This window comes from Apus apus, chromosome 15 (assembly GCF_020740795.1).
Source record: "Apus apus isolate bApuApu2 chromosome 15, bApuApu2.pri.cur, whole genome shotgun sequence".
NCBI lineage: Eukaryota > Metazoa > Chordata > Aves > Apodiformes > Apodidae > Apus > Apus apus.
Window position 1 is genome coordinate 12,826,779 of NC_067296.1, and position 25,853 is coordinate 12,852,631.

At 43.1% G+C, this 25,853-nt stretch overlaps 1 long non-coding RNA gene across 1 annotated transcript; it reads right to left on the reverse strand.

Annotated features, from left to right (window-relative positions):
* Positions 1–9,081: 9,081 nt before the first annotated feature.
* Positions 9,082–24,195, reverse strand: LOC127390993 (uncharacterized). The gene is made up of 3 exons (XR_007890986.1): positions 23,993–24,195; positions 14,139–14,262; positions 9,082–9,340 (listed from the first exon to the last, which is right to left on the reverse strand). It is a non-coding gene; the product is annotated as an uncharacterized LOC127390993 (long non-coding RNA).
* Between the last annotated feature and the right edge of the window lie 1,658 nt (positions 24,196–25,853).

The following is a 25,853-nucleotide window of genomic DNA, read 5'->3' on the forward strand; positions in this document are numbered from 1 at the left end:
TGAGCATCTTTTACCAGCTCTGGTCGTTCTCTTTGTCAGACTCCAGATGCACACAGATGAACAGACATGTTAGTCTTCCCCTGCTGTTTCAGCTGTCCCTGAAATACTGAAGCACCAATTTTCAGGGCAGCACCAGTGGCTCCTGGGATGCCAGAGGGCAGCTTAAATGAAACTGGACAAAAACATCCAGCCAGTTAAAAACCTGCCACGTCATAGCTTCATTATATGAAGCTATATGAAGCTATTATTTATGAAGCTATAGCTTCATAAATGTTGATGTAGCTGGAAAAAGAGCATGTCCCAACAGCAAGGTGTAGTACAGTGAGGATTCAAAACATGAGGACAGGATCTGTTCCTGCAAAGCCAGCCTGGGGAAACAGTCCCCTATTTTGTTCACCCAGTTCTACAGACATGCTTTTCCTTTGCTGATTTATCACTCAGCCCTGTTAGGTATTTCCTCAGTCATGCTGTCTACACACTGTCCACTTGTTTTGGGTTTTCTCTCTCTGTGCCTTTACCATCCGCCTTCTGAAGTTCCCATCAGAGTCTGGAACCAATTGGCACTAACAACTCAATTTTGTAATGCAAAATTTCATGATGACCTCCTTTCCCCACAGCATTTCAAACAGAGGAGCTCAGAAGAGAAGCCCTGTAGCACTACTGCCACAGGGGTCTACTGAAATCTGAGGTCAAATACACCCAGAGTCTTTACTTACGTGTTCTGGGAAGTGTTAGTAAGCACAACCTAAACCTTGAATCCAGAATGTGAGAGCATTTGAAACACACAAATACTCTTGGTCAGTGACACCAACGGTGGTACAAACATTATTGCAAGAGACCAGCTTGTGATTTGGGGTGGGAGTCAACCGAATTCACAGGATGATTTCCTCTCATCTCTGATAGTCTTTGGGATCAGGCCCAATTTGCCTTAAATCAGGCAGCTGGCACTTAGATAAACTAAAAGGTTTCTCAGTTTGTGGGTTTCCAGTCATGCTAGCAGCAGTACATTGTGCAAAAAGAAAGCTTTTGTGTAATATTCCTTCCTGGCTGCAGCTTTGTCCCAAGATGACAAATGGTTTCCAAATAGACTCCCATGATATAATCCTATTATAGTTGCTCTGTGTATGTTTCATGATGAGTTCATCTACTTTAAACTCCTTCAGGAAGCATATTTTCTATTATGTGTATTGATTTAAAGATATCAAAAGCCATATGTTTAAAGGAAAAGAACAAAATAAGTTCACCTTAATCTTTTTTTCCTTTAAAAAGGACAAATAAGCAGGAAATAACAAAAATTTACATAACCTGTAGTAAGTTAGAGTAGTTGTCTGGTGAAGGAAAAGATAAAAGCTGTGCCAAAGCAAGCTCAGGTGAGTGGGAACAGACCACTCCAGCATGAAATTAGCCTTTGTTTTATTTACAGAAGTATCCTGCCAGAGATTTGGTTGAAATCTGGTTTCTGCTTAGCCCTTGGACAACTGACCAAGCAGTTGCACAACCTGACTGGCACAATGAGATGTTTATCCTGGCCATGCAAGAGAAGTTTGTCACCTGTGCTACCATACACATGGTCTTGGCTGACTTGATACTCAGGGACTCCTACATGTCAAGAGGATCTGGACAAGACAGACCCTCCTGACACTGCTTCTCCATCATGCTTCACCAGCTTCAGGGGTTGGTTACTTCAATTCTTCTACACATTGGACAGTCAAACAGCTCCTCAGCTGTTCCTGTTGTACTAGGGACAAATAGGCACAGCTTTGGCACAGAAGGGATCAAACCCTCTGCTGCCAAGAGGCTCTCCTCTTCTTTTTGTGTGTCACTAATCTGCACTTACCCTTTTTCATGCTGGGATAATCATTGCATGGAAATAAATCTATGCTTAAACCCCCTGGCACTCAATACTTAAAGGATCTGGTTTTGGCCAAGGATATTGTGCAAGGAATTTCAGTGTTAAATTCTCTGGATCCTGGTTAGAAAAGACAGTCTCTAAGATTTACTCCTTTTCATGTGTCTCTTTGGCTTTCACAGCCTCTTCATTCCCAGTGACCCAAACAGTTTCTGTCATGTCTTGTTGATAACCTGACTGTGGTAAAACCTCTCCTAGTGTTATTAATCTCTCATACAGCACCATGTGAACAGAACCAGAGGACTTACCAATGCCTGTTTCAAGAGCCTTCAAAAGCAATTCTCCCCTTACATCTGTCCCATAGATCAGGCTACAAGTATGAGAGCAAAATGTCAAGTTCATATTAATATGCACAGACCTACTGCAGATTATATATACCAATGTTAGGTATGTGATTACCAACTATTACTGCATCAAAGGCACCTGTAAGTACTTCAGCTATAATTATATTGATTAAACAACAGAGGCAGAAAGCAAAAGGAGTTAATTGATTGCTGAGCACAGTGAAAGACCTTTCATCTCAGGAAGATCTCTGGATGTAATTACAAAGATGCAGGTTTGTCCACAGTCCCCAGAGTGTGTCAGGGCAATGTGCTGCCCTTTGCTGTTCTATCATCCATCAGCTTTGTCTCCCCATGTTCTTGCTTCTCCCAGATTTGTAGTGACATCCACAGCGGGAGCTGCTGAACCCTTGAGCTTTCAGCTGTTGTGTCCCCTGCTCAGAACTAGCAGCATGGGGCCATCCTGAGGGAGGGCAGGGAAGCAATTAACACCTCATCCACTGCAAGGGTGAAACCAGTTAATCTGCAGCAGCTGCAAGGAGGCAGCTAGAAGGGGTGATTCCTTGAACCAGGATGCTCTTGTTGCTCTCTTTTGGAAGAAAGGCAAGGATGTAGTGGGATGATTCTGTGTTTGGGTGTTTTTTCATGCATTTGTCTCTTCAGCCTCTCTTTTTTACAATGCCAGGATGTGTGACATGATGTGAAGAGGAACACAGCTCAATCCAAAGCATTCAGTGGCAGAAGCAAAATCTCTCTCAGTTTTTGTATCTCTTCTCAGCATCTTTCTTTGCTTGAATCTTTGATGTAAATGACCAGGTCTCCTGACACTGTTTCTCCTTTCTCACTCCTGCCTGGAGAGTGTGTTTTTTTCTTTTTCTAGTGGTGGGCTGGTTTGGGGGTTTGTATTGGCTCTGTTCAGAGTAAAATTGGTGCCTGCCTCAGAGATGGGGGCAATACTGGTGCCCTTAGGAAGCAGAGACATGAAATGTGTATGGGTCATGGACCTATGCCATCATTATCCTGGCACACCCAGTAAATAAGAAAAGCTAGAAAAATACTGATGCTATGGACATCTACCTACTTGTAGAAATTATTCTTCACTAAATCTTTAGTTTATGGTAGCACCTAAAGACAACAGCAAAGCCAGAGGGTCTCTGGGTTTAATGCTGCTCTAATGTGGGCAGTCCCTTGCCTATGCTTGGTTTCACTGTCCCCAAGATCTAAAGGTCCAAGAGCATCAGCTCAAAAGTTTCACTTTGGGCTCATCTCTGTGACAGGTGGGTGAGTTTTCTCCTTCTGTGGTTTGAAGTCAAGTTGATTTTTTTTTTTTTTTTCTCAAGTATCAGCATAACTTTTATTGAGTCTTCACGAGAAAGACTCTATTGTTTAGTCAGTGTTACTATTTCTGCAAAAGGAATGATTGTCAGTGCTGCTGTGGATTGGTATTTTCTCTGGATTGAAATTGAATGGAAAGCCTAAATTAACAGTCTGCTCTAAAAATGAAGAGATGGCAGCAGCTGTCATAAATCTGTCTCTCTGAGGAAAGAAGAGTGAAGTTTGCTGCTGATTTGCAGATGGTAGATCTGTGTCTCAGGCCACTGCACACGGTGCCAAATAGAGTTACCCTGAGGTCCAAGGCATTTAAGAGCTGTAACTGCATTGGTGAGAGGACACAAATCCACTACTACAATGAAAAAATAACCAGCTAAATTATTTCCATCTGGCTATTTCTTCTGGCTCATGTTATGGCTTTATTCTTAGGAGAAAGAACAAGATGAAAGAGGACAGTCTATGTGACTCTAAAAGAATGGCTGGGACAATTTCCCAGATTTAGTGCACCATTTTGCATTGGTTTCTTTGTCAGTAGATCCAAGGTGGATGGCTGAAATTCCTCCATCCTAAAGGGATGCAGTGGTGCCACGGCAGTAATGACTTGCAGTGACCTGCAAGACAGGGAGCAGAAAGTTGCCATAACCCAGGGATCTTTTATTGTGAGCACCCTGGGGAGAGAGAGGTGCATCAGAGTCTGTCCCAGATGGAGATGTGCTGCAGGGACGTTGATGAGCAATCCAGGCTCTGCAATTCTAAATTCAGAGGGACATGTGGGTATGGAAGACAGAGGCAAGGCCAAAGCACTTACATTTTCCAGATGGGGTTGTCTCTCCACCTAAACTTTATCTCTAGAGAAAAAGGGAATATAAGCCTGAAAGAGTTATTGACAGAGTTATGGAGATCCAGAAGAGCCATGTGACATGGCAGTGGTTTTCACCACGACTGCAACATAAGACATTCATCTTCCTCTCCTTGCCTGCAAAGTGAGTTTGTCAATTCCTCTGCTTAGGAAAGGAAAGAAAAAAGATTAAAAAAAAAAAAAGCACAGGCAGAAAGATGAAAATGCTGTTCTGTTGTAGCCCATCTCATAAAACATCACATCTGATGTGATAGCTGGGAGTGAAAGTGGGTCATTCTGCTGCAGTAAGTGACTTTAATTGAACTTCTTGGCAGGATCCATGAAGGCACTGTGTTCACACCTCTGATTTTATTTTTTTGGGTGGTTGCATCCAGCCACAGGATCTCCCTTTCTCTCTGTCCTCTGCTGGAATCCTCCACGCCCTCTGCTCCCTCTGGCCCAGCCAGCACATTCCCATCTAGAAGCTGCAGAAAGTAAAACTCCCTAAGCTCAGGGGCTGTCTGGGTGGATCGGTGACATTTGGAGGATTCCTCTCTGACAGCTCTTCTTCCCTTGCTGCTCTTTAATAGGTAGTCAAGAGATGACAGGGTAGCACAGGAGGACAAGAGGTAATGTTTTAAAACTGAAAGAGGGTAGATTTAGGTTAGACATTAGGAAGAAATTTATTGTGAGGGTGGTGAGACCCTGGCCCAGGTTGCCCAGAGAAGCTGTGGCTGCCCCATCCCTGGGAGTGCTGAAGGGCAGGTTGGAGGGGCTTGGAGCAATCAGGTCTGGTGGGAGGTGTCCCTGCCCATGCAGGGGTGTTGGAACTAGATGATCTTTAAGGTCCCTTCCAACCCAAACCAGTCTGTGATGCTCTGAGGAGCAAGCTGCCAGCCCAACCCAGCAGGTGCCTGTGCCAGACCTGCAGCAGCAGCCAGCCTCTGCACATTGGCTCTGCAGGTAGTGATGGAAAAATTGCAAAAGTTTGCAAGATAATGCAGCCTGGTCTAAAATACTGAGTGGTGCCTCCTCCTACGCCAGGTTGAATCAGATGAGGTTCAGCAGCAGGACAGCGGATCGCCCAGCAGCACGTGTATCAGCTTGGGTTGGTCCTCAGGGGATGTGCAGCACATGGTAGTGGTTTGCTGTCAGCAGAGGTTGTGGGGAAAAGGAAGACTATTAATACAGACATAATGAAAACAAAGAGAGTGGGAATAATTACATTTCCTGGTCCTTGTGAGAGGTCAGCTGGGGCTCAGGGAGTGGTGTGCACAGCCTGAACATGGCAAGGAAGGAGCAATTAAGGGAATGCAGAATGGGTGGAAAAAAAGAAGCATTGTCACAGAAGCTGAGACAGGATGGACAGCTTTTCTTCTTTTTAAAATACTAAGGATCCTTTTTTTTATTATTCTTTTTTTCTGAAACTATGTGCCACCAAGTAAATAACTATTCCTGGAGATGCTCTTTGGAAATAGCTTCATTTAGAAGCTCTGTCCCTGCTAACAGAGAAGCATTTATTGGATTTATAGAAAGAACAAGGTGTTTCTTGGGAAAGATCTAAAGTTTTAGCCACCTTATTTCTGTCTTTCAGGCTTCTCATCAAAGGAATAAAACTCAGCACTGGATCTCTGTCTGTGAGTCACCTGTAATTTAGCCATCTCTGATTTAGGGAGACATCAGGTACATATGGATGTGGAGAAAATTCCAACACACGATCGATATTTTCTGTCAGAGATAATAATTTATAATATCAAAAACAGGACACACTGATTATAAAGTGACCTCACTCTTGAAGAAGCACTGAAAACCTTGTTAAACTATATCTTCTGCAGATATATTTTCAACATGTATATATTCAGAAGACCTCAGAGGAATTAGCACAGGTTTTTAGGATGTCACCTGGCAAGGGAGTCTTGTGGCCAAGGGATTAGACTGCAAGTTAGAGGAAAATGTTTTAGTGCCTGACTGCAAAAAAAAATGCTCCCTGAGATCTGTAACATCTAATTTATCCTCCTGCTCTCTCCAAAATACATAAGAAAAAAATAAGAATAATCTTAAAATTGTTGCCCAGCCTCTAAGGGGTATTGCAGTGATGAAAGCATTTGTGCCTCTAAGGCACCCAAGCAATGCCATGACTACAGCCTTATTAGAACCAAGACAGATGCTTCAAGCTTTGGCCTATCATTCACCTAGGGGTCACCAAGCCAATCCATACCCTATAAATGGAAGTGACAGTCACAGGACAAATCACAGGGCAGTGGGAGAAATGGATCTGTCATGTGCTTCTGACCCTGTCACTGCCCTCTGCCCACTAATGGTTTTATTCCACCCTCCTCCATCTCTGAAAGCTCCAACCTGCCAACATTTGACAACTGAATCTCAGTTTGGATGATATTTAGGGAGCTACTTTGTGATAGCTGCAAGATGAGCAGTGTCCTAATTGAACAGCCCTCAGCTATCAGTGCAGAAGGGCAGGGAGGGTCTCCTGTCTTTAACAATATCTGAATTATTGCTTTGCATCTAAAGAATATTCAGATGAAAACTCTGCAGTCACCAACAATCAATTTCATTTCCAGTGTCATGGAATAACTTACCATACATTACCAATAAAGAGAGGGAGAAAGTAATAATTCTAGAGAGAAATGTTGTTCAAATGGAACTCGAGTGGACTTGAATGGAATAATCCAGCACTAAAAGATCACTGCCTCTGCCTCCTCACCAGCTATCTGTTGGAAGCACAGCATCAGCCATATGACCCCAAGGCAGTCCTGTCAGGATCGATGACATTTTTAATTAAACAGAAACAAAGGAAAGAAATCTCTGTATTTGCATTAAACTGAACTCAGGAAGACAGCAGGCTGAGGTGGTTTGGTACCTGAGCACCCCTCTCCACTCCTCGCATGCCATCCCAGCTGCCTGGGTAACCACCCTGAGAAGAGAACAGTTCTCTGCACCAAAAGGGTTATTCATGCCCCTTCCCCAATCTCACACTTTCAGGTTCTAGCCTTTTAAGAACCTGATCAGTCACAATGATTTTATCAGCCTTTTGATAAGGAGTGACCCCCATCAAGCTGGGGTGTCGTTCCCTTTGTATGAGGAAATGCACTCATCTGTAGCCAGTGCCCACTCTCTGCTTCAGTTTCTCTGAAGCAATCTAATGAAATGTATTAATCTCTCACTCTCTAGTCCCTAGCTTCTCTTTTTAATTATCTCCTTTGGGTTGCACACAGAAGGCTTGAGAAGTGAAGGTGCCAGGGGCCAAAATTTAATTTGGGTGGATCACGCACCTAAACAGACCTGATAAGCCAAAGCACTGGCAACACCACCAGCCTGGAGACAATGCTGCAGATGGCTGTGTGACCTCAGGTAGACCAGATTGTTATTAAACATGATTTCAGAGCAGTTAATTCCTCAGACACCAGAAGTTTATTAGGCTCTATATTGACATTCCAGTCTCCAGTAGTTGACAGGATAAGCACAAGTTCATCTTCTGGCTGACTGGGCAACCCTCTGCTCCTCTCATGCTGACAAACCTCAGATGAAGCACATTTTCAGTTTTCTTGGCAGATAATTCAATTATTTTTGCCATCTGAGCTGTCTCAGGCCAAATGAATTCCCTGCCACACACGCAGCTCAGGACACTGGGCACATTATCTCTGTGCCAGGAAGCACAAACTAACTGACAGGTAACAGAGGACATCTCAAAACCCAGGTGACCCTATTGCAGACCTCCAAAGTGCAAGTCTGGTTGCAGAGCTGTCCACTCGTGGGTGCTGAAAAATCAAAGCTTTTTTTTTCAGTTTTGCTTATGCACATCTATACGCGTGTAAATTTACACAGAGACATGTGCAGGTGTGTGTATGAGTGTTGGGGAACATCCATCCAAACAACCCAAGCAGAAAACAGAACAACTGAAACATGAAAGCTGACTGGATTATGAGGAAATACTTCACAGTACATAAATCTGAAAGAGAAAAAAAAATAGAGCAATACAAAGCATTCACCCAACAGATCCCACATCCCCAAGTGCCCTTCCCTTCACTCAAGGGACTTTTTAATGCTGTATTTGTAGTACGTGATGATTTCTGATGGTTTTCTACAGGCCTGTGAAGACTACAGGTGGACTCTGTGCTCCTGAACCAAGGGGCTTCATGAATGCTGCAGTCAAGGCCTTCAGATAACTCAGATGGACACGAGTAACAAACCCACTACCAAGGGTACGTGACGATTTAGAGACTCTGAGGGGCATAAGAAGTTTCTCTGCTTTTAAACATGATAATGTCTTGCCAGAAATAGGACCCCGCACTACAAAGCACAGTTTAGAAAACTGTATCTCGAAAAACATCCTGCTGCTGCCACTTCACACCTTGGTTTCATGTGGTCCACGTTGAAACAGAGCTCTCTCAGCCTCCCTGGGTCTCTGTGATTCCTCAGTAGTGGGCAGGAAGGCAGATCCCACCAGAGAGAGCACACACAAGAGGTCCAGCCAAGGGTTTTCTCATCAAGGAAGCTGCCTGCTGTGTTTCTGTGATGTTCATTGAAATGTGTCTATCCTTAAATTAACGTTAAAGACAATACAAGTCAGACAATCAACTTCTCATCCTAATGGAAAGAACTCTAAAAAGCTGTGAATATTGGCTAATCACACCAGTTGGATTGCTGCCCTTTCCACTAGTGTTTATCCAAACACTCAGCTAAAAATCAAAATGCACGATAAAGGCAATCCTTAAGGGTGTATTTATTGAGGCTCAATTTTTAATTTGCATAGAGCTGCCAAATGTAAGAAATGAAGTACTCATTTGAATCTCATCTCAGTCAAGCTCACACGATGTGCAGAGGGATGCCCATCCTGCTGAATGTGGGTGTCTGGCACCCACTGAAGCTGGTTCCACTTCTAAACATCTGCTGGTGGTTGCAACAGCTTCATCTGAGGATTCTTGGCTGGCTGCTTGGTTGGGTTTTTATAATTTGCTATCCCTGATGAAAGATGAGGAAGAGATGAAGATGGTTAAATCCTGCCATCCCCATCTGTTTGAGGCTGAAAGACTTGGTTGTCCATTCTGCTTCTCACAGCTCAGATCTGTGCAACTCAGTCATTTTGAATCTTTTGTCCTTTCCCCACGTCAGTCCCACAGTAATAGACACTGCACTGGGAGGTAGGACCTGCTGAAGGCATGACAAGCTAAAGGGAGGTGGTATTATTATTATAAAATTATTATCTGAATTTTGTGAGTGCACAGCTGAGGTAGAGAATCAGGATCTACAATCTCACCCAAATTAAAGAATTAAGATTAAGGCGAACCCATTTTTTTAATCCCAGCTCAGGGTCTTACCTGAAACCTATTTTCTTGTGAAGGGATAACTGAAAAATTACCCTTTTGTCAACTTCATCATTTTGGTTCCCATTCTGTTACCCTTCCCCAGACAGGACAACATTTAGCTCTGCAATTCATCTCACTTAAACCCCGGGAACTCTATGGAAAGAGCAAGTCACTAATCAACTTGAGAGCAGCCAGAATCTGGCCCTTAGAAGGGGATGGAATGAAAATGGGAAAGCAGAGGATCTCTAGGGAGTTTAAAGTGTCTGTCAAACACACACCACAGCACCAGTTAAGAGAGCTGTGGAAAGTTTAATCGGATGGCATTATCCCAAACTGAATTCATTTGCTAGTGTGTAATGTTAATGAACCTCGGCTGCTCTTGCTGAAAACAGAACATGAATGTGCATTATTTTGAGTGCCTGCATTAGCCACTGCTAGTTCCTTAATTAGGTTTTCAAAGACTGTGTCTGAATGGAAAGGTTATGGAGTAATAAGTGATAATGGACTCTTATTTCGTGCCCTTTCCTAATTTGTGGGACATTAAAAGAATGGTAACGAGAAATCATTTCTTTTCATCAGAGGTATCCATGTTGTGGGCAAAAGGAAACATGTATGTTTTCCACAAATGATCTGAAACTCAGATCCAGACAAGTTTGGCTGTGATGGAACTCCCTTTTCAAGGGACAATTTGCCTGCCAAAAAGGAGCGTGTTTTGCAGAAAGCCTTTGGAACCTGCCAGCTTCACTGTAACCCACTTGACTGATGTTCCAGTTCTCTTTAAAGAGCAGATCTGCATCTGAGCTGCTTCTGGTGCAAGGACAAAGGAAACAGAGAAATTCCCAGAACTGAAAGCCATCAAGGCACTGACAAGTGTATTGATGTCCGTGAAAAGAACTGGATCTGGAGCTACAGGGCAGGCTTTCATGGAGAAAGGGTTGATTGATGGAAACACAAAAAATGCCAGGATCTTAGACAAAGTGTCAGTTTTCCTATAGAAATTTGGAACAGCTCTTGAAAGAGGAGGGTTTTTTACTGGCACAGACCTTTGCATTTTTTAAGGCAGATTACCTAGCAAGGCTCACAAAAGCAGAGACAATGATCTACCTGAACCAGGACATCAGAAGCAATCTCCTGACCAAGGGACTGAAAGACGCACCTTGTCTTTCTTGTCTCCTGACAGGGAGCCCCATTACCTCCTGCATATCCACAGGCAAGGGAGACATCACCCTCACCTTGGCATGGGTGAGCTCTGAATCCCTCCGGTGTCTCTCCTGCCCCTTGCAGAAGGCTCTGTCTTTCTCCAAGGTTTGCTGAGGAGCAAATCAGACCACAGGGTCCTGCTGTGCCCCAGCCCCTGTGTGTGGCAGGGAAAGATCTGCTTAAAGCTCTGCCAAGAAATGATTCCCTGTGCTCCTTCTCTGAGGATCTCACAGAGGTGTGGTGGGGATGTCTCCATTAGCTATTTATCGCTTTGATGCAAAAATTCATCTTAAAATTTTTGAAAAAAAATTGTGATATTTAAAAACAAACAAACAAACAAACAAACAATTCCCAGACTGTGCTCTCTGGTAGGTTGGAGCTGCCCTGTTCTCTTCCATTTCCGTCACCCTCATCTATAACCTCTTCTACTTTCACCCCTTTTGCAATCTCTTCCTTATTACAAACCCTCAGTGAAGTAAAATGTATTTTGACTGAACACATACAAAAAATGTAAATTTCTATGCTTATTCCACATATTTGTGCCTGAACATAATAGTGCAAGGCTTGATTTTGCTTGTGAGGGATTCATTTGCCCACCAAGACTCTTTGTGCCTCAGCTTTTTGCCTTGGCTTTGTTGCTTAGAATCAAATGCAAACACCACAATCTCCATGTCATGGTCGTTGTGCATTTCATTGTATCTCATTTTCACACTTCAGATTTGCTAGCAAGTCAAACTCTGTGATTTACAGCAAAATAAAAAATGAGACTAATCTGTCAGTCCTGTCATTGAAAAACTGACACATTATAATGTCTAGAGAATTGCCCCTAATCAAACAATTAGTTAAATTGTAGTGTATTAAATAATTGGCAAACTTAGCAGGTACTGAAGCACAGAGCAGTCAAAACCCCTTCAGAAATAATTTTCCCTTGGAAAGTTGTTTTCATGTGTCAGGATATTATTTGCCATGTTCAGACTTCTCAGCCTGGATTAGCAGAGTCTTTCATGTAGACAAGGATTACTGTATTATTTGCAAATTTACTCAACAAATGAATGCTGATGCCGTGATGAACAGAAGCAGTACTCTCCTGGGATAGAAATTGAACCCTGAGGGAGGTTAATACCATCCTAAACTGTTCTGAAGATCATGAAGGAACAATGAGGTTTACTTAGATGTTCCTTCATTCCAACCAGAAATCTATTTTTCTGGAACACTAGAACCAATCTGTGACAAAAGGGTTATACAAACTCGTTTGTTTTTTTTTTCTGCTCCCATGAAGGATTCCCCTCCAAAGAACCTTCTTTTTTCCACCAAAAATATTTCTGATCAGCTCCTAATCACAATCAGGTCCCAAACATATTTAAAGAAGGGAGGGGATGCACAGGATCAACCACTAGAGAAAAAAGATCATCTGCAACTGTATCCTCAGGCAGATGTGGAGCAGCCTGGAATGTCCCAGCTACTCCAGAGATTCAAGATGAATCTCAGCCACCTACACCTGGCAAAGAGGGAGAGTGAAACTACCAGACTGGAGCATGAAGAGCCTTGGCAGGCTTGCATCCTTGCTCTCACTGTTAGAAAAGCAGCCCTTCTATCAGCTGCCAGAAGATGGGTTTATTACTCCAGACAGAAGCTCATGAGCCTTTCGCTCCTAATTCAGGACTTCGGTAGAAGAGAGTAGAAGTATTGCCTAAAATGGTTGGACCAAATGACCCTTGAGATCCCTTCCAACCTGGCATTCTATGAAGGGTTGGAAATGGGAAATAAAATTCAAGCGATTAATAGATAACAATTTCTTGAGCTTTTTCCTGCTTCCACCTGTCAAGTAAATATTCCAGTGAGTAGTGGTAGACAGAAGATAGATGCTTTCTCCCTTTCTCCCAGAGTGGAAGGACTGAGAACTGGGAGACATGGATTCAGTGCTTGTTTATACCTGCCTATGGAACCTCCTTCTTTTTTGTTGTTGGTTTTTTTGGTTGGTTGGTTTGTTGTCGTTGTTGTTTTGTTTGTTTGTTTGTCTTCTTTCATCCCACAATAGGGAATTACTGACTGAGGAAAAGTGGAATTGCCCAAAACCCTCTTTCAGGGGGACCATGGTGGACCATACTTGGGGTTGGACTAGATGATCTTTCGAGGTCCCTTCCAACCCCTATGATTCTATGATTCTATGATACTTGGTTCTGGGCTGCTGTCCCAGAGGCACAAGATCCAGCACCTAAAAGCTGAAGCAAGACACTGCAATAGAGTAAATTAGACCTTTTTTAATTTCAGATCACTGGGTGACTTTCTAGCCATTTATCAGCCAAACACACTGAGGTCAAATGCAATGTAAATGGGTGAAACCCCATATCTGTGACATATCTGAAGTAAAACCATAGGATCTGATATCCCCTCTGGCTTTAAGCTCACTGGGATTGGACTGCAGTACTACGACTATCAAGTAGTCCTTGGCCAGAGCTTTTCTATTACTTCCTGTAATAGCGGTGGTGCCCAAAGGATGTGGGGAATCCAGTCCCCCAGAATCCTGCCTCAGCCCCTTCAGCACTATGTCTTTCCTGGAAAACAAATACCATTTTCTACAAGCTAGCTGCTGTGCCTTTTTGGTGTGCAACACTGAGGAGGAAGGAAACATCTGGAAATTTCATTTAACAAACTTAAGAAGCAAGACTGGTTTTGGGGCTGCATGTTCTCACTGGAACACCTCCAGCTCCTTACTCAAGGCTCTTTTTGTCTCCTCAAGGGACACATCATAGCAGTGCTGATGTCCTGATGGATTAGACAATTTCTTAATAATTAATGACAGTTTCCCTGTGCAGCTTGGTCAGCATCCCAAACAGCACAAAACAAATGAGGTAACAACAAAATAGTTCACTAGTAAGTAATGGAAGGCAAGAGCCTGCAATCTTCTTTAATTTTCTCATGCACCCTCATATTCCTCAGGTGGGAAGCCTGTGCAGGGTTGCATTCTTTTAAATAGGTCATTAAAAACCATGAGGAAAAGGAGCTCAAAATTTTGCTTTCAATAATATCCCCTGAGGTACTGTAATTTCTGTTCCTCAAGGGCCATATGCTGGAATAACCCTGGAGAGACTTCATGCTGGCAGAGTGCTGCCCACCCTGGAGATGTCCCACCAGGGAAGAGGGGAGCGTCTCCAGAGGACAACTCAGAGAAGCCAAAGTTAAGCTACCCTATGGAAAAAAAAGACTCCATTTCTCTCAGCTGAGTATATGGGGACTTAAATTTAGCCTTCTACCTGGAGAGCTGTTTGCAGAACCCCAGTCTGAAGGTATCCCCAGGTCTCTGCAGCCTGCAAAAGGCGAAGTCCAGTTGTCCTGCCCATGGTTTGCTCAGGCCTCATCATCATGGTTTCTCATCTCCTTCAGCAGCATCAGGGATGACCATGCAGATGAAGAGATAATGTTCCCATCAGAGAGGCTCTGCCTTATTAAAATATTAATGTGTTGCTGTTTTCCTGAATCTTACAGAAAAATTATTACTTGAAGTAATAACAAAGTATTTGCACATATATCTACAAACACTTCATACAAGGATAAAGCATTAATGTTACTGTTCTGGCAAAAAATGGTGCTACTAACTTTTCTGAAAGCATCAGGATGTTGTAAGTCTGGTAGGGGGTTGATTAAACTGTAAGTGAAAATGCTGAGCACAAAAAAGCTCCCTGGAGCTGTAGTCCCAGTCACACTTAGTCACCTGCAGGTTTTCTAATTAATCAGAATTACAGAATTTCTTAATCAGAATCAGAATTCCTTGCTCCCCAAGCAATATGCTGACTGACAGTCCTCAAACACAGGAGTCAGAGAAGAGGCATATCACCCTGTGGATGGATGGATGGATGGATGGATGGATGGATGGATGGATGGAGTTGCACTTACCACTGAGGGTAGGTCTCATTCATGGCTCTAAACAGGCTTGGACAGGCTTTAAACCACTCAAGTACCACGAGCACTATGGAAATCAATGGAGGTTGGGGAAACCCCCTGCTGAAATTAGGTATGCATTGCAGCTGTCTCTTTAATTATGTATTGGGGCAATGCCTCCAATTACTCCTAATTTAGGTAGTTAAAGGATAATCTAGGTAGAACTGTATGAACCGGCAATTTTCATAGTCTAAATAGAATTAGGCACGATTAGGAAAAGGTGCCAGCTGGAAGGTTTGATTTAAACCCAGGTACCAGTGAAGCCCTGGCTGTAAGTTCCCATCCTGGATGATAGCTGGGGAGATGTTTCCAGGTTTTAGGGGCCCTGTGGCAATTCCTGGAGGAGCAGGAAGAAAGGGGAAGTTTCTCTCGCTGTTCACCAGGCAGAATAACCACAGCCAGCAAGATGCTGATGATAGAGATGTGCCATGTTCCCACCTTCAGGAGGAAACTCACTTCATAATTAATGGCTTTCCCAGCAAGAAAAGCCCTAAGACTGTTGTTGGTTTTTTTTTTTGATCTGAAGCCTTCCCCAAAGATTTCAATAGTCACATTAGCTCTTTCTTGGTGTGTCTTCTCTCGTGGCTACTCTAGAGCTGTGCAACCATTCTCTCAATAAGAACATTAATGAAGTCCATCCTCCTTGCCAAGCTACTTTCTGCAAAGAGGCTTTTCAAACATTTATTTATTCAGGAACAGTTCTCATCACATGAAACAAGACCATAACTGACCATTTGGGACACAACCTCTCAGTCTGTTTACATAAGAATGCCTGTGGAAAAGGAGTAAAAAGCTGAGAGATGTGCAATATCTCTGCTTCACTGAAAGCCCCTTTCTAATTTTTCAGGACACCTCAAGATTTCAAGCCTAGTAGGGCAGCTGTGACTTACTGTCATACCTGGCTGCATCCACCCTTTTTCTATCAGTACTTAGAGGTTTTAAGCATTTGAGAACCAAGTCTGTTTTTGTAAGACATGTCTACAAATGTCTGAAGCAAAGGGATTCTTACTGGATTTTCTGGGTAGTGTCAGAGTCACATGAAGAAGAAAAATACCTGGACCTTGAACAAAAATCCTTTTCTTCCCAGCCACCGGATAAGGCAAAAAGATCATTTGGAGTGTGGCTGAGGCAAAACAGAATTAGTACTTATGACTTGTTTATTTTTTAAATCAATATGAAACTTTCCTGGCTACTCCCCTCCTCCTTTATAAAATGAAATCACTTGAAGATTTTGGAAAACTTCTCTTTTTCTGCTTCTTTGAGAGTTGCCTGGTATTGCCTGGGGTGAACACCAACCAGGATAGAGCATTCTGCAAATGAGCTCAGGGAACTTGCCCCAGGACATCACCCAATGCATCGTTTGCAGACCAGAGAGTTCAGCTTCCCTGTCCATGGTTCTGCATTGACAAGATCTAGGTCCTTTTCTCTCGCCTTGGGCAGTTGCAGCTCCTTTGATCATCCATCACTGCCTTTCACTGAGCAGCGTGAGCAGCCTCAGCATGTATCCTTGTGCTGGAAGAAATAATGTACTTTCTAGTCCTTCATGGTGCTAATTCACCAGATAAACTCAATTAATTCCCATCAGGACTCACAAGTAGTCAACAGCAGCCTAAAGAGAGGGCTATGGCGTGAAAAAGGACATTTCTTGTCTTGAATCCATGGCTGCACCATGGAGATAATGCAAGTGTTGCTTAGTTAGCAACAGTAATGAAGATTTCCTTTTTGCAGGCCAGCACCAGGAAGAGTTAGCACAGCACTGCAGCAGCTCTGGTTTGGGGTGGGATTTTTTCTGGTTTGGAGTTTTGGGGGGGGTTGGCATTGTTGGTTTTGTTGGTTTGGGTTTTTTATTCCAGGAGAACCTAACAGTGGGTATGCAGAAGAAACACTGGCAGAGAAGCCAATACACAATGGGATGTAGGACAAATAAGGGGAAGGATAAAGGAAAATACATCCTGAGGACACTTCTGCCCCTGTTTTCATTGGTAAGAACAATTTTGGGCTCAGATACATGAGGAATAGGCTTTGCTAACTACCTGTGCTGGCACACAGATTGCAAGAATTCTGTAATAAAATGAGCTAGCCTAGAAAAGGCAAGATAAATGTATTCAAATTTCTCTAGAAACCACTGCATAATGAGACCAGTATATCATTAATTCAGGAAGAAACCTAAGAACTGTTTTGATTTCAGAAGAGTTGCTTTTGACCCACAGAACTGAAAGCCACGTGTGGTGTTAAAACAGTCGAAGATTCCTTCTTCAGGCTTCTGGAGGAGCCCCTGTGTTTTGTAACTTCAAAATTACACCTTCGGTGAACTTCTGAAATCCCTGACAGAGCCAAAAAACCTTATTCTCCTTTCATTTTTTCCTAGCAGAATTACTCACAGTTTAAACTGATAAACAAGATGCGAATAAATAAACCCAAGTTGTGCACTAACACTTTCCAAAGCCTCATTAAGCTAATTGCAGCTTGTTCACAAGGCTCTGTGTCCAACCTCACCTCCCTGCCTGCACACCCCTATAGCCAGGCTCAGCAAAGTTGGTTTTATACCCCCAAAGCCAAGGTTAAGATCAGTCCTGAGGAAAAGCAGAGTGTAACTGAAATGCAGCACAGCAGGAGTCCCCATCCCACCACACTGCTGTTTGTTCCCCATGGATGCACCAGAATTGTAATGAATGCAAAGCACTCCATGGGACCACATTTCCTCTGAAAATGAATCTTCCAGGAAGCCAAATTACAGTTCTTTATTCAACCCAGACTAGTTCAATTTGCATTTGCAAAATGAGCATCAATTTCGTTGTGATTTTTTGCTCCCAAAAGAGAGATTTCTTACAGCATCTCAGATTTCCACCCCATGCACACACTCCCCACCCAGAATTGTGGCCATTTAGATACCACAACCTTGTGGACATGGGCCAGTTCTCACCTCCTGGAGAAACAACACATATAGTATAAATATAAAACATGCAAAAGTGGGATGCAAATATGAATGTTAGTCTGAAACTCAGGAGCCGTCTCTACCAGTTTTAAACTGAAAGAGGGTAGATTCAGATTAGACATTAGGAAGAAATTCTGTAGTGTGAGGGTGGTGAGACTCTGGCCCAGGCTGCCCAGGGAAGCTGTGGCTGCCCTATCCCTTGAAGTGTCCAAGGGCAGGTTGGATGGGGTTGGAGCAACCTGGTCTGGTGGGAGGTGTCCCTGCCCATGGCAGGGGGGTTGGATCTGTAAGGTCCCTTCCAAGCCAAACCATTTCATGATTCTATGGCAATTTAAATGTAAAAAACCACAGGTGAACTACTCTAGCACATCAGCTCTTCCCTGATATAGATGGTTCCTTTTGTTGTAGGTTAGAGTTTCATCTTCACTAACCAGCTGTGACTATGGATCTACTGAAGCAGCCTCAGCAGCTACTGCGCTGATCCCACTAAGAAGATTTGGACTCTGCCGACTTGCCCCGTGTGTCACAGTGGATTTGTGATAGAGATGAAATGAAAATCCATGAGTCCTGCTGCACTCCCTGCTGTTCTCCTCCTTACACAACGATTTGTTACATAAAACTTCTGTTTTTTTTTTTTTCCTGGAAAGAAAAGGAGTGGGGGGAGAGGTGGAAAAAACCAACGTCTTGCTGGTTGTGAGCCAGTTTTCTCTATCAACATGGCAGCAGTGTGTGAAGTGCAGCAAGATCTCCTTACAGCACCATGTGACAAGGCTAATCAAAATAAACATCCAAAAAAAATAAAGAAATTAAGGATGAGGTAGCAGACTGTGGGAAGAGCAGATGGTTATTTAAAATAACAGCAAATTTTCCATGCTGACTGCAACCATAGCTCTTGTCACAAAACACAGTTGTTAATGGCAAAAGAGAAGGCAGAAACATCATCAGGGTATTTTGTAGGGTTGGTGGAAGCAGAAGGGTGAAAAATGTATGGGGAAGAGGGTATTTTTGAGCTCACTGCAAAATCTGCCCTGAATTTCATAGCACTAGAGCAGAGGCAGGAGAAAAAGAAATGTGGAAGGTGCAAAGTACATGATACTGATTGAACTTGTCAAACAAAATCAAAGGTCTGCCACAAGCCCAGGGATCAGACACTCAGCAAAATGAGAATATTTTGCCTCCCAAGGAAAACAAGCCACAGAATCTGTAGTTTACAGTAGCTTGAAATGCAGAAAAGGAGATTCAGACCCAGAAAAAGGAGCTGGGAGACCAGGATTGCACTGACAGTTGAGTTGAAGTTACCTCTGCATGTGAAGTGCCCCTTGGTTCTGCCAGGAGACACAGCAAAGAGAGGGGCAGATTATTGCTAGACTGCAAATCATATGTAATAACAAAATAAAAACCAAAGATGGGTCCATTTATAGACAGGCAGATGTGTGAGCCAGTTCACAAACACACTTTGTAGCCCCAACATTTATGTCCAGTATTCAGGTGGCTCATAGACTCCGAGCAGGACAAAACACTCACTGAAGGAGACTATCACCAACTCAGAAGGGCTCCCAGTCATCTGAATATCCTCGTTTCATTTTGCAGATGCCATTCCCTGGGCTGCCTCCCTGAAAATTACCCTTGAAATGTGCCTGGTTTAAGAAAAGGAAAAAAAAAAAAAAAGCAAACAATCTCCTCTTGACATGACTGTTGTGACAAATTGAACTGCAGAACAAAAGCTTCTCTCTGTACAAACTAACAACTTGGCAACTGTATGGGAAGGTGGGTGGGAGCAGGAGGGGAAGGTGGCTCAAAGCACCCAAAAAACCCTCATCTATCTGTACTCCAGCCTGCAGCAGCTGCTCTGGGAACTGCTCTGGAATAGCAACCTCTCTCTGCACATCCCAAGTGCTGCTGCAGCACCAACCTGTCTGCTCTTGGAGACCTGATCTTCAAATGTTCTGCATCCAATAGGAGCTCCAAGTCTGAATGACAAGGCAACTAAGAGTTTAACTACATGGTCATCTCTGACCCGGCCATGGTTTGCCCCAGACTAGAGAGGACAAGACACTTCCCTGAAGACCAGAGCCAGATTACCCCCTCCTCCCTAGCTCCATGCTCCCTATGCCTGTGCTGATCTCCCAGTCTTTTCTAGTGAGCTGTAAAATACTGAGTTTTTCTGAGTTCTCCCTCAGGAGGGTCTCTGGGAAGGAGGGATGGCAGGTGCTTCAGCCCACATCACCACAACAAAATGGGCAGCTGTCAGCATGAAAAACCCCCCTAGATTTAAACTCCCACTTATTTCATGCTGGCTGGCCACTGCCAAGTGCATTCCCCCATGCAGGCAGCACTGTGGGTACCAGCTGATTTCCAGGGCAGTATTTCCACCAGCATGCTCTTTTTCACAAATTCCAAGTTAAACGTGCTGCTGGCAACTCAGGTGAAAACAGGGAGATGCAGCTTCCAAGAAAGAGAGGATGCTGCCAGCCAGCTGCCAAGCAGCACCTCAGATTCAACGGAGGGGACCTGGGAATCTCTGCCTGCAGCTTCTCTCTGCCCTGGCATGTGCTGTTTGTTCAGTGTTATCTCCAACTGTGAGCTCATTGCTGCCCCTCTGGCCAGAAGCACCAGCAGTTTTGATTGCACCATCACCCTGTCCCCTGGGAACAGCATGGTCAGCTGAGCAATGATACCGCCTCAAGAGAAGACGTAGATGCTTCTACAAGTTCACAGAAAATACCCATTTCCTCCTGAGCCACTAACTCTAAACTGTTTTTTACTGTGAACTCCCCTCTAAGGCTGAATAATAAAAACAATAATCAGAAATTGCAGACAAATTGCTTCCTCTTTATGGTTAAAACTTTCAGAAGTGAGCTGTCAGCACATTGAGAGAATGGAGAGCAGCCGGCTCTGCTCTCTGCTATTAAGTGTTTTCAGCACACCAGACACTTTAAGATCTTGGCACAGTGAGCAATAAATGCAGGAGAAGCATCTTTTCTGTCTCCTGCAGGGGAGGGGGAAGTAGAGGGACATTTTCTAAAGCCTCAAAAGCTGGAGATGACTGTGACATAGAGGATGCAGCTGTACACTTTGTCCAAGGATGACGTGTTTCCATGGAGTTCACACCACCCATCATCTGCTGTTTGGCTGACACCCACCCATGGGTGGTACCCACCTGGGGCTGGCCTTCTGGATGTGGGAAACCCTGCCAAGTGCAGGTGCAATTTAAAGTCATAGATACAGCTATACAGCCCTTTCCTTGCCACCTGAGCACTGGCTTTTGAATTGTGTCTCTCGGAAAGGTGGACATTGCCAGGTGGGATCAACCCCAAGGTCCATTTACTCCGCTCTCCTTCTCTGACAGTGGCAGCACCAGATGCTTTGGAAGAAAGTGAAAAGAATCCCTTGAGTACTGCAAGATGGGCAGTGTCCCTAGATCTGGGAAGGCATCATCTCCCTTACTATCTACACTTTCCTGTGCTTCCATCTGGATTTCTGTCCCATCTAATATAAACGTTTATGTTTTCCATGACTGTGAGAAAGATTTTCTAGGAGCTATTTCACTCGTCCTGCCAAAAAAACAGAGTTCCTGAGCCTTCCACTGAATGGCAGCTTCAGGTCTGGGGCATCAGCTTCTCCTCACTCAGATACATCTCAGTTCTTGTCTCACACAACTTCCTAAATAAAAGAACATTTAGCAGCTATCTCAGCAACAGAAAGGACCAAGGAAAGGCTTATTGCCTGCCTAGAAGCACAGAAATGTTCATCTGTCTATCCTGATAAATTACTGCATCTAAATAGTAAAAGAAATTAAAGCATTTTGCTAATTCTCTTCCTCCTTGCAAAAATTAACTGTGTGGGGGCTCCCAGTATTTAAGCTCAGAGGTGTCTTCTCAAGGGAAAGGAAGGTTTTGCTGAGAGTCTCAATTCCTGGTGACCGGGCTTTACACAAGACCTTTCTGCCACATTTCCTAGATAAATAACGACTGTAACTTTCCTCAGGAGTCATGCATCTCTGTGCTGGATTTGTACATCCACCCTTTTCTTTAAACTCTTTTCTATTATGCAACCCCTTTATATCACCCCTCATCAGCACAGTAGCTGAACACATCCCACATAAAAAACAGAGAGAGAATGAAAACTTCCAGCTAATTCTTTGTGTTTCTTCCACATTAGGATAAAACCATTGCTTTGATGGAGGTTTTATTTTCTATTTCAGATGTTACTCTTTCTTCATCATTTTATACTGCTGGGTTAAAAGAGATTCATTGGGTAGAAATGTTGTTTCCTAAGGCAGGGATTCAGGGCAGGATAAATCTCATCCCTAGCAGACAGAACAAGGCCATTTCCAGGTTTATGATACAAAGTGGGGAAGAGGTGTTGGTAATCCAGAGCAGAATCCCAGCTTGTGAGCACAGTGAGAAGGACCCAGGACAAGCAGCACCAAGGAAAGCTCTACCAGAGCTGACAGAGAGTGTTCAACCCACTCAGGAAGCCCTGTCAGTGTCACAGGCAGATGTGGTGAGTCACCATCCTGCTTTTGGGGAGGGAGAGCTACAGATAGAGATATTTATTCTAATACACAATTTTCTAGTTCCTGCCAAAGCTTTTTAGTCTGTTTAATTCACTTTTGCAAATATATCCTACCTCAGTGGTCTAATGAACCAAAAGATTACTGCTTTCTTCATTGTCAAAGGCCTTGAAATTCAGCAGGGCAACTTCATTATGGAATTGGTTTATCAGGTTACAAGAAAGTCCTTCAGATTGAAAAAAATGGTCACCTGGTGAGCTTCTGTCTCACCTTTCCAAAACTTCTTGCATTTAGCAGCATTTTCAATAAGTCTGTTTGCAAATGAATCAGCAGCATGATTAAATTCTTACTCAGGTACTTTACACAATGATTCAGGCACCCCTGTGAATATGTCATGAAAAATAAGATTAGACTCACTGTAGGAACAGAGCATGAGCAGACACTGACAATGTTGGCTTGGATTTGTTTTTCCTTCTGAAATTAACAGTCTTGCCAAGTTTTACTATCCCCAAAATGTACACACCTGTGCCTCTAATATCCTAACAAACATTTTCTTTGCAAAACATCCAGACTTGAAGGTGATATGGTTAAAAACAGCCTCGGAAGATATGAAGGAGGCCACTGCCATGGTTACAGGTTTCTATTTTCCTTTGAAAATAGAAAGTCTTTCCCATCTAATGTTTTCTGTCTGCAGGCCCCTGACTTGCTGAGGGAAGTACCAGCCAGGTAACACAGTAATGCAGGAGAGATAAGAATGAAAATATGGGAATGCTTGAATCCTACCCCACCTGGATATTTACTGTGGTGTTAAAATAGGCAGTTGCAGGGTCTCTTCAGTTAGTTCATTTGTGAAAGGCTGGGACATTGTTATCTGTGGAGCCTTCAAAGCTCCTCTGTTAGTCTGTTATTATGAATTTTTATTTACTACAAATTATTTTAAAATCACAGAAGGGACAAGCACAGTTAAATTCAAAGACATGCAATTGGTGTTAGAAGTGTTAACTCCTCAGCCATGAAAGAAATAGTGATGCAGAAGGAAAGGAAAGAAATCCTGTGAGACCTTTGCAAAGTTACACTGAATTTTGAAAGGAATAAACTGTCAGAGTGTACCAAGAAGCCAAGTAACTATCCTGCATTAATATTTGGTTGCCCTCGTTTCCTAAGATGACCTGAATTTGTAAGTTGTGTGAGCTCTGATGGCTGTGTAACCACTGGGTCAAGCCACAAGGATTACAAAGAGTTTTCAGTCTGAGACTGAATGCAAATGCACAAAAAGCTAATGATGATCCTGAAGAACATTAAGGTTTCCAGTTGTTGACACCAACAGAGCTTATAAAGCAGCAAAAAGACAGCTGCTTTCATCAAGCAGCCTCAATTTGAGATCTGATGCTTGATCCCACTTACCTTAATTATAACCTTTCATTAACCGTCTAGAGAGAAAAGCAATTTTAACATAGCATCTCTTGGCAGAAGACTCAATTGAACAGCAAATTGAGGGAAAAAAATCAGACTCACAATGCAGTAACAGCCATAATGAAAAGCTTCTTCCCTCAGGTGCCCTCTTGCTATAATAGGTCACAAAGTTTTAAAACTACATTATCTTCAATGATTGGCGATTTTTTGCAATGTGAATAGCAACTGTTGTTCCAAATTGAAAATTAAAATGTAGGGATTGGGGATGGAAGTTTCTTATATAGTATCATAGATATTAATCTTACCTCTTAAGAGGGTTTTGTAAATGTTGATTGTCTTGTTTCCTTAGAGGAACGTGGCAATTTGAACCCCTTGGACAGCCCTTGCCCTCCTGAAATGATCCTGCTCCCAGTGCTGTCTGCTTGGCAGGTTTTCATCTCTCGTAGACATTGAAGGGTGTTTTGCAAGGGGGCTGGACTTGGATATGAAACTGCCCAAAAGAGCAAATATCGAAGTCTGAGGGTTTGAATTAGAGCAGCCTGTCCTGCACGAATAGAGGATCAACAAAAAAAAAGCACTGAGTAAAACCAGCAGCTACACGGTGTGAACCCTACAGGCATACAGACACAACTCCTCTTTCTGCTTCACCACTGTGAACCAGGAGTCATTCCAGTGGCTCAATCTAGTAGATTTAGTCCAGTGTCATAGAACAAGAGATCATCATCATGTTTAATGGTCTGTTGTCTGAAGTGCTGTTTGTCCAGAACTGAGAGTGAAGGCAGCAGCACACGTTGCAAACTCATTGATCCAGTAAGTTTGTGATTTCCATTTTCTGGAAATATGTTTACCAACAAACTTCCTGCTATGAACCTGAATTTTACCTGCATTAGAGTCAGGAGCTTCAAACAGCAGTTGTCAGAATTAATTTCAGAAATTGGTCTGGAAGACAGGTACGAAGACACCTAATCAGCTATCCTATCTAATAAAACTGATCAGAAGAGCACAGCTCATTTTGCACGAGCCCACCTTGATCCTAGGGAGAGCAAAGAGAAACTGTGCTGAATTGGAACAAATTAGAAACAATCCCAACAGGGCACAGAGATAAGGCAATACATAGATATGAATTTCAGCAATAAAAGATAAAGTGGAAAATGAAATAAGATTATTTTTCATAACTCAACTAAGTTGATCCAAGAAGAAAGGCTTTAAAAATTCAAAGTAATGAGTGCAGCTGATTATGTTCTTGGGCTCCTCTTCCACAACAGACTATAGATATAAAAGGAAATTTGTCAGCTGTCCCTAACTTTCCCACCTGTGTTGGAGATAAATGACACTTGTGCACGTAGGTACATAAGCAGCTACACCCCTTCTAGGTGCAGCTCACACTGTCAGAAAGGCAGCAGCAGATCAAACGTTGTCCTGTGCAAGGGCAGAGCTGCTGAAATGAGAAGAATGTCACTGAAATCCCCTCTGAAGCTGAAAGTTTGGCAGCTGTGCTAGGACAGCAGTCGTGCTAGACCCAGGGTTAACTTTACCTCTACCACTTTCACCCATGAAAAACCCCACCCGTAAAAAACCACAAATTATGAGACTTGATTAAAGGAGATCATGTAAGAAAGGCCCAGAATTTTAAATTTGCTGCAGACATTATTTTTTCCACCTTCCTTTTTAGGTCTTTCTCTTTTTTGACTATCGAGCATTCAGTCTAAGAAATAACAGGGAGAGCAACAGAAGCAGATACAGGGGGAAATGCCAGCATGAGAAATGCCAGCATAAAGGGGAATTTTTGAGAAACTCAAGTGATCAGTAGAATTGGTGGAAGGTTCTTGCCCTTCACAGAGCTGGAGGATATTGTCCTCTGACCAAGGTCAGGTGGTTCTTCTAAGGTCACACAGCTCTTCCTTTAAAAGCATCAAACCAAACACTGGTAGATGCGAGTTCTCTTCTAAACTTACAGCAATTGTAAATATTCTCTAGTGGAGACTTAGTCATTCAAAAGAAAAATTGTGGTGATTATGCTTAACATCACCAAAAGTAGAGAGCACTTCAGGTAATAGCTTCCAGGGAGGGGAAATAAAACACTGGCAATAAAGCCATCCTTTTCAACTTGTAAATATTTATTATCATGGCATGAGCAATTCTGAATTCTGGTGTGCAGTGTTAATA